This window comes from Hyperolius riggenbachi, chromosome 1, assembly GCF_040937935.1.
Source record: "Hyperolius riggenbachi isolate aHypRig1 chromosome 1, aHypRig1.pri, whole genome shotgun sequence".
Lineage (NCBI taxonomy): Eukaryota > Metazoa > Chordata > Amphibia > Anura > Hyperoliidae > Hyperolius > Hyperolius riggenbachi.
In genome coordinates this window covers 615,008,220-615,018,531 of record NC_090646.1, presented here as the reverse complement: position 1 = coordinate 615,018,531, position 10,312 = coordinate 615,008,220, and positions in this window count along the sequence as shown.

Here is a 10,312-nt window from a genome sequence, read left to right as displayed (position 1 = left end):
CACCACCAGCCTGCACAGGGGTAACAACGCATGATGGATCCGTGTTCTCATTCTGTTTATGCCAAATTCTGACTATCGAGACTCATCAGACCAGGCAACATTTTTCCAGTCTTCAACTGTCCAATTTTGGTGAGCTCGTGCAAATTGTAGCCTCTTTTTCCTATTTGTAGTGGAGATGAGTGGTACCCGGTGGGGTCGTCTTCTGTTGTAGCCCATCCGCCTCAAGGTTGTGCGTGTTGTGGCTTCACAAATGCTTTGCTGCATACCTTGGTTGTAACGAGTGGTTATTTCAGTCAACGTTGCTCTTCTATCAGCTTGAATCAGTCGGCCCATTCTCCTCTGACCTCTAGCTTCAACAAGGCATTTTCGCCCACAGGACTGCTGCATACTGGATGTTTTTCCCTTTTCACACCATTCTTTGTAAACCCTAGAAATGGTTGTGGGTGAAAATCCCAGTAACTGAGCAGATTGTGAAATACTCAGACCGGCCCATCTGGCACCAACAACCATTCCACGCTCAAAATTGCTTAAATCACCTTTCTTTCCCATTCCTACATTCAGTTTGGAGTTCAGGAGATTGTCTTGACCAGGACCACACCCCTAAATGCATTGAAGCAACTGCCATGTGATTGGTTGATTAGATAATCGCATTAATGAGAAATTGAACAGGTGTTCCTAATGATCCTTTAGGTGAGTGTAAATCCTGCAATCAATCTGCAGTGTGTCTACTTCCTGATTTTATGAAAGCAGACATAGGGTTAACATCCTGTGTTTACAAATCAGCTGCTCTGCCGAGGCAGCCAGCTGACACATGTGAGAGATCAGATTACAGTTGTGGTTAGTCAACGATGAGGGGGAATTAGATTGGCTAAACTCTCTACATACATACAGAGTGCATTTCTCTCAGTTTTCCTTCTGTCCTATGCAGGAGTTCAGGTCCAATTTAACAGTGAGTATTGCAGCTTTATTTTCAAATAAAATATTGCTGCCATACATTGTACTAGGGAAATATTTTAAATGTTTTAATAGCCGGGACAAATAGGCAAATAAAGTATGTGGGCTTTAATTATAGTAGCATGTATTTTATAAAATATAATGGCCGAAAACTGAGAAATAACTAATTTTTTTCTCATTTTTCCCATTAACCACTTGAGGACCCACCCTTTACCCCCACTTAAGGACCAGCGCTGTTTGATGGGATCTGTGCTGGGTGGGCTCTGCAGCCCCCAGCACAGATCAGCGGGCATGCAGAGCGATCAGATCGCCCCCCTTTTTATCCCCCTATGGGGATGATGTGCTGGGGGGGTCTGATCGCTCCTGCCTGCCTGGTGTTGCGGGGGGGGCACCTCAAAGCCCCCCTCCGCGGCGACATTCCCTCCCCCTCCCTCTCCTACCTGTCCCCCCAGTGATCCGGGCTGCACAGGACGCTATCCGTCCTGTGCAGCCAGTGACAGGACGTCCTCTGTCACATGGCGGCGATACCCGGCCGCTGATTGGCCGGGGATCGCCGATCTGCCTACAATGTAAACAAAGCGGATTATTTCCGCTTGTGTTTACATTTAGCCTGCGAGCCGCCATCGGCGGCCCGCAGGCTATTCACGGAGCCCCACGCCGTGAATTGACAGGAAGCAGCCGCTCGCGTAAGCGGCTGCTTCCTGATTAATCAGCCTGCAGCTGGCGACGCAGTACTGCGTCGCTGGTCCTGCAGCTGCCACTTTGCCGACGCACGGTATAAGCGTGCGGTCGGCAAGTGGTTAAAATGCATTTAGAATAAAATAATTTTTAGCCAAATGTACCACCCAAAGAAAGCCTAATCGGTGGTGAAAAAAAAAGATATAGATCATTTTGTTGTGATAAACAGTTATTGGCGAATGAATGGAGCGCGGAAAGGTGAAAATTGCTCTGGTACAGAAGGGGGAAAAAAACCCTCAGTAGTGAAGTGGTTAATGAGAGGAGAGAAATTGTGATGTAGGCAGCCTCCTGGGCTTTGGGTTGCCTTTCAGACAATGAGGTCAGGAATCTCCTCGCTATAAGTTACACCAACAGGGTCCCATAGGCAGGCAGCTATTTTATAGTCCTCAGTTCAGCCTTGTGCCATTCCTCCAGATGTGATCTCCTCATTCCCGCTGAGATCCGGAACTCAAGCCTCACACTCTCCAGTTTCATTCCCATTCCGAACGCATTGGCTGAGGAGCATGACAAGGGCTGAAGAATGTTTCACTGATCAGGATTTCGAGGCGGAACATCAGGCTAATCCAGGGCGACCTGCACAGCCTTCATGTAAAGCACTTGGTAAAATCTGGCCTCCGCTACAAGGCTTCAGCTAATGACACACTTGGATGCCTGGAATAGTTTCATCTTGGCACAGTGTACTGTATAGCATCATTACTGCTCTGGCATTCTCTGATTGGTTATACCGAAAGCTTAACTCCAGGCAAATGCAATAAAAGTCCATTTAATCCAGTTATGTATTCAATAAAAACATATATTAGCGTGCTTACATCATCCTCTGTCTTATTAGGCTTCCCCTAGGCTAGCCTGTAATGTTGTTAATGGAAAGTCATACAGCATCTCTGATGCCTATAAAAGCCTCTTCCAGCAGCCTGGCTGGCTCTGGGTCATGTGGTTCTGCAGCTCCTGTACAGAGGGTGTGATTGTTCTGTGGTTGGCTTAGGTGCCATCATTCAGTTAGTGCACTGCTGTCATTGGCAATTCATCAGTATGGTGCCAGCACTGAGGGCTGTGGTGGATGGGATTGGGGGCTGACATTCAGTCCATGCACTAGTGTTATTGGAAGTACTAAGTATGGTGCCAGCGCTGAGGGCTGTGGTGGATGGGGAATTGAGGGTTAGCAGCATTCAGCATTGCTAATGGGCAGGGATTGGGCATTGGCATTAGGCTGGTGCACTACTCTTATCAGTATTATGCCAGCACTGAGGGCTGTGGTGGATGGGCAGGGGACTGACGGTTGGCATTCAGCATGGTGGATGGGTAGGGGATTGGGCATTGGCACTGAGCTGGTACACTACTCTTATCAGTATGATAAGATGGGCAGGGGATTGAGGGTTGGCATTTAGCATGGTGGATGGGTAGGGGATTGGGCATAGGCACTGGGCTGGTACACTACTCTTATCAGTATGATGCCAGCACTGAGGTCTGTGGTGGATGGGCAGGGGATTGAGGGTTGGCATTTAGCATGGTGGATGGGTAGGGGATTGGGCATAGGCACTGGGCTGGTGCACTACTCTCATCATCAGTATGATGTCAGCACTGAAGTCTGTGGTGGATGGGCAGGGGACTGACGGTTGGCATTCAGCATGGTGGATGGGCAGGGTTTGGGCATTGGCACTGGACCGGTGCACTACTCTCATCATCAGTATAATGCCAGCACTGAGGGTTGTGGTGGATGGGATTGGGGGCTGGCATTCAGTCCATGCACTAGTGTTATTGGAAGTTCTAAGTATGATGCCAGCACTGAGGGTTGTGGTAGATGGCCAGGGAATTGGGTTTTGATGCTTGGGTTATACACTGCTTTCATTGGCAGTACGGTGCCAGGGCTGAGGGCTGTGGTGAATGGGCAAGGGATTAGGGGCTGGCATTCAGCCCATATACTGGTATTATAGCGCTGAGGGTTGTGGTGGATGGGCAGGGCTGGCATTCAGCTCATACACACCTATACAATGGATGGGTGGTAGATTGGGATTCAGTGGTTGGCGACTATGTAGCTGACATGATGGTACTGAAGATACAGGCAGGAAAGAAGTGGAGGGAAGATGACAAAAGGTGAGTACAGTTCTAAATGAATGTGCCAGGAGAAGTGAGTCAGGATGGTAGCTAGAGAAGACTTTCCTAAGATGGTTTTTTGTTTGGTGTTGTCATGAAGGTCTGTTAGAGTAAGGAAAGGAAACAGACTTTGGTTCCACAAGTGTCTTCTCCTCCTTCAGGAGGTTTTCCCCTCAGTTTGAACCCTGTTGCCTTTAGCCAGTAGAGCCAGAAGACTGTAGTGGCCTAAAAAAGCGAGTCCCATGATGCTGATTACCAGAACAATCGTAATGATGTGGCCATTTTATATATACTGTATATGGAACATAAAAAGAGTTAAAATGGGAGCGGTTTATTTAGGCATGGGGAGAAAAGATAGGATATGGTAAGATATCCTTCATTTTGGTCCTGGTGTTTAGCTGTTATTCGATTCGATGCAATTCGATTTGCCATTGTTTTGCAATTGCAAATCGAACTGAATCGAATTGAATTCCGATCAGACACGTCGGATTTAATCGAATCATAAATAGAATCGTAATCAAATCGTACAAAGAATCGTATCGTCTAGATTGGGCTATATACCTGATATACCAGGCAGTGAAAAGAAAGGAAGATAACTATTCGGGTTTATGGTTAGGGTTATGCAGGGCTGGATTTGTGGAAAGGCCACAAAGGCCCAAGATTTGGGCGGCTGCAGCCCGGGGGGAGGGGGGGGCACCTGGTCATGAAAAAGTATAAGTGAAGTCTCGGGGTCATGCTTATGTTAGGCGAGTAAAACGGTAGGATAGGGGAAGACGTGCTTTAGTTCTTAGAGTTAGGCATCAGGAAGGTTTGAAAGTTGGGTAATATAGAGATCATTCAGGGTTAGGCCTGTTTCACACTGCAAACTGGCAGCAGCGGTGCGTTGTGCCAGTCGCACCGCCAGAAACAGGCCTTCAGCCTGTCTGGCCACCAGCCAAGCCGGAAGCGACGCGCGCTTGTCATCACTATGCGGAAGTGCACGGAACCGTATTGTTAAAATACGGTACCGCGCATGCGCCCCTCAACGCCGCAATGCCAACATTTTTAAAATCCCTACGTCGCCATAGAGTAACATGACTTCAGGTCTGACACCGAGCAACACAAGTATGCGCTTTTACGCAGTTTTGTCCTAGGATCGGGGATGCACAGAAAACATCACTTCCGTCGCATCGCGCCATACCGTGGCAGTATGAAAGTCTTGATAGATTTTCATTGCCCACCACACCTCCCCAGTGTGAAAGGGCCCTCAGGCAATTGATGGGGGAGTCGTGCCAAACTCACAGACTAAAAGACAATAGTAAGCACATTTTACCAATACTCTTTCGGCTGTCTCCTGTGCTGGATATACCAGGAACAGAATATACACGTGATCCAAAACATCTTCTCACAATTCCAACAAACTGATCAAAAACATATTCAATGCTTAACAGTCCTTAAAATCGGAATTGGAGTCCGCCTCCAAGTGAAACAGGAAATAATAACCGCCCCCCGCATCACCCAGTCCCATGCACGCCTCAATGACTTCTCAAGAGCTGCCCCAACACTATGGAACTCCCTACCTCCACCCATTAGGGCAGCCCCCTCCTTCAACATCTTCAAGAAAGCCCTCAAAACTCACCTTTTCACTCTGGCCTACTACCCCTCACAAGTGCTCTAAACCCGCAGCTGAACTCTGGTCTCCTACCTCTCGTGTCCTTACCTCTCCGTTTAGATTGTAAGCCTTTGGGCAGGGTCCTCCTCCTTTTGTGTCCAACCTGATCATGCACCTCCATTACTGTGCACCCATGCTATGCATCTGAGTGAACCTAACTTGCCTAATCTCCATGCTCCCATCCAGTGACTGACTAAGCATTACCTTGTACTCATACTGTGCTGCATGATCTGATCTTTCTTGTATTCCTGTATTGTCATATTGCTGTATGTCACCCCTAAATATTGTATGTATCCCTATTTATTGTCCAGCGCTGCGTAATATTTTGGCGCTTTATAAATACAATAAATAAATAAATAATAACAAATTGAAGCCTGGCCCCTTTTTAGTATGTTTAGGTGAAGATTCCATAGCAGTCTTGGGCTCCTATGTTCCACAAGCCTCTACAGCCCCAACTGGGAACCTGTTGAACAAAAGAACCCGCTGCCACAAATTAGCACATTTGAACTGGGTATGCACACATTCAAAACCACAAATGCGCTTGTTTGTGGCAGTGGGCACTTCTGCTTGACTGATTCCAAGCCTGTGCTGGAAGGGGGGGGGGGAGAGAGAGTCAATAACTGCTATGGAATCTTCAACTATATTTATTTTATCACGCAGCGCTGTACAGAGCATATTGTCTTGTCACTAACTGTCCCTCGGAGGGGCTCACAATTTAGTCCCTACCATAGTCACATGTCTATGTATGTATCATGTAGCGCATGATACAATTTAGGGGAAGCCAATTAACTTATCTGTGTGTTTTGGGGATGTGGGAGGAAACCAGAGTGCCTGGAGGAGACCCACACAGACACTAGGAGAACATACAAACTCCTTGCAGATATTGACCTGGCTGGGATTCGAACCTTGGACTCCTCAATCCAAGAGCGCCTCAATCCAAGAGCACTAACCACTACACCACCGTGTTGCCCTACTATGGCCTCGATTCATAAAGCATTCCCGCATTCGGAAATGCTGAAAACTGCTCACTTTACCGACCACACAGCAAAATCTGTATTCATAAAGGTTTTTTCCGCATGAAAAGCCGACATTCGCGAGCAGAGTGATCAATCACCGCCTTGCGCGGTGATTATCATAGCAAAAGTAACAAATGTCAATTCATAAAGATTAGAGGTAGCGGTATGCGGACGGGTATTACCGCTACCTCTGATGTGGCAAGAAGCGTGCGGAATACATTGCAGTGAATGGGACAGACCTCCCAAGCAGCTGCAGAGAGAACACCCCACGGAGGGACTCCGCCTGCTTCTCCTGTTTCCGCATGTCTCCCGACACCCTAACGCTAGCCTACAGCGGAATATCTCCGCACGCCTATCACAAGTAGCAAAATTTTTATGAATTACCACCCTGAAGGCGGAAATACCGACAGCGGTGTTTCCCCGCTCGACGTTACCTTCCCGACAGCACTTTTATGAATCGAGGCCAAAAAGTAATAAAAGGAAGAGAGGAGGCGTTATCCTTTAAAGGGGAACTGAAGTAAGAGGTATACGGAGGCTGCCATATTTATTTCCTTTTAATCAATACCAGTTGCCTGGCAGCCCTGCTGGTCTATTTTTCTGCAGTAGTATCTGAATAACACCAGAAACAAGCATGCAGCTAGTCTTGTCAGATATGAAACACCTGATCTGCTGCATGCTTGTTCAGGGGCTATGGCTAATAGTATAAGAGGCAGAGGATCAGCAGGGCTGCCAGGCAACTAGTATTGCTTAAAAGGAAATAAACATGACAGCCTCCATATACCTCTCTTCAGTTCCCCTTTAAATCCTTCTACAGGGATGCACTAAAGTATTCCGTTTCATTGATCTTCCTTTTCTTTTTCAGGTGAATTCACTTTATTTCACAATTAACTAGCAAGCATGTTTGTGACTAATTCTGCACATAAATTATGGGATGCGTGTAAAATCATGTATAAATGATCTCATTCAGTATTTCTAAACAGCTCATGGCCGCTTTGTAGTGTTAGTTATGAGTAACGTGTGATGTGTTGATGCAATAGCATCTGACCTGTTGGCTGCTTACAGTGCACCACTAGCTTGTCAATGAGCTGAGCTTGTTCAACTCAGAGAAAAATGGCATGGGGTTCCTGCTTTCCCTCCATCCCCCAGGCATAGAAGCTGGCAATAAGTAAAGCTAAATATAATGACGCCTCCTAACGAAGTTCCCTAAACCAACCCGTGACTTCACGCAATGGCACACAACGAGCGCAAACAAGAGTTTATATAGGGCCGGCTCTAGACTTTTTGCTGCCTGAGGCAAACGTGTGATTGATCAATTTGCACCGCACGTTATAGCTGCAGTGAGCACCCCAAAAAACACTCAGTATAGGCAGGCAGGTATAGGTGCCCCTAGTATAGGTTGGCCAGGCACTCTCTTCACTTCCTGTTTCTGCCTGGTGCTGCCCCCAGACTTCTGCCACCTGAGGAAGTTGCCTCGCTTGGCATCATGGGCGTACCAGGCCTGAGTTTATACAATCGCGGCACTTTGCACGGGAGTCATCAGGGTTCTTAAAGATCTGCCGTAACATCTGTTATCGCCGCGTGTCGCAAAGCATTGTATGCCCAATCACACACTCGTACCCACCTGGCAAGATCGCGGAAATGATCACTTGTCGCTCAGAAATCTCTGGTTGTCAGAAGAATTTTGTGAAGAATCAGGAGGTAGGTACGAGCCTTAATTCCTGGCGGTATGATTATTTCCAAATTAATTGTCCAAAAGCGGTGCAATTTTCCCTCAAGCTTTTAGACCCTAAAAAACATTCTGCTAGATAGATCTATGGCAGCCCTGCACATTCCACACCTCAGATGGATCCAATTCGGGATTATCACTCTGAGCTGCGGCTTTCCGTCCTGAGCCTGACTCGGGGTTACCGCTAGGGAGGTTAAGAGATATACCACCAGTGTCATGTTCCTCCAGTTCTAGTATCCTAGATCATAGTGAATCCCACAAACATGGCATCTATTCCTTTCAGTAACGCCTTGTACGGAGTCTCTTATGTGTTTGTGTACGTTTTCTGTGCTCACATCTTCTGCTGCATATCGTGCATGGTCATAGGTGCTACAATGCACATTCATGTACGCATACAATGCAATGGAAATGAACAGTTGTGGTGAGTGATACTTACCTAAAACAGATACTTACCTAAGAAGAGGCAAGCCTCTGGATCCAGCAGAGGCTCTCCACGTCCTCCTGACCCCAACATTTCCACGCACTGACCCCGGGACATATTCCAAAACAGCTTGTCGGACGTGTTCCGTGGCTGCGCTCCTCTTCATACACTAACGTAGCCGCACTGCGCCTGCCCAAATATGGCCGCACCTGCACAGAAAGCTGGAGCCGTTTGGCTCAGTGTTACTGCACAGGCCTAGCCGTACTTGCAGAGGTGCAGCACCGCCACACTCTGGCATGCAGGGGAGCGCAGTAGCGATCTCCATGGGGGTCCCAGGCAGCAGCGGTGCTCTCGAGGAGGATGTGGGAAGCCTCTGGAGGATCCACAAACTTTCCCATTCTTAGTTAAATATATGTTTTCGTAATGACAAAATTGCGGTAAAGAACAATAAACAACAGATCGTTCTGGTATCAGTGGGTGTGTAGTCACTGCACGATGATCTTACACATCACCCAAGCACTGTATGACACCACTGTACTCGCCGTTCAACCATCTGCTGGAAACCGCTGCTTCACACGTGCTTGTCGTTCCTCCGACCCCACCTTTCCCTCACATAGCAATATATAGGTCCGGTCCGCCCATGATGGCAAGTGAGGCGACTTCCTCAGGCGGCACAAGTCTGGGGACAGCACCAGGCAGAAACAGGTAGTGAAGAGAGTGCCTGGCCAACCTATGCTGGTGGCAACTGCACCTGGCTACCTACCTACACTGAAGGTGTTTTCTTGGGGGCTCATCGCAGCTATAACGTGCGGTGCAAATTGTCAGGTGCTGTACGATCATTCCAATTCGGGTGTGGGGGAAGCGGGGATGGGCGCATCCTCACAAGTTTGCCTCAGGCAGCAAAAAGTCTAGAGCCTGCCCTGGCAATATAGGCGTCATCAGCCAGAGGTACACATGTACAGTGTTGTGGCTGCTCTGTATCCAATCCCTTGGGTGACAAAGGTCGGGAGAAAATCTTCAGGTGAGTATATGTAGCCTACCAATTATAATGGCACACAAAGCACAAAAGAGAGAGCATTTCTATCAAATTTCAGCAGCACAATTGGCACAATTTCTGCAAGTGACAATACTGCCACTAAGTGGCAGCTGAGGAGATTACATATAAAAGTGCAGAAAAGAACAAAACAAAAACCCCAACCTAAGAAAACTTCTTCAAAAAGTTAAAGGACAACTGAAGTGAGGAGAATATGGAGGCTGCCATATTTATTTCCTTTTAAACAATACCAGTTGCCTGGCAGCCCTGCTGATCTATTTGGCTGCAGTAGTGTATAAATCACATCAGAAACAAGCATGCAGCTAATCTTGTCAGATTTGACAATAATGTTAGAAACACCTGATTTGCTGCATGCTTGTGCAGGGTCTATGGCTAAAAGTATTAAAGGTGGAGGATCAGCAACTGGTAATGTTTAAAAGGATATAAATATGGCAACCTCGATATCCTTCTCACTTCAGTTGTCCTTTAAGCACTGTACAGACTATATAAAAGTAAGCTGAAGCAGCCCACAATGACCACTTCGGCCGAGGATCATTCGTTCTGTTGGGCGACAGTAACCAGATGTATATATGTAGCTTTAGGCTGGCCATACGCATATCACTCCTTCCCGAAACTCATCATTTAAGCGATATCCGTTCAAGTGAATGGACAGCTGCTGGCA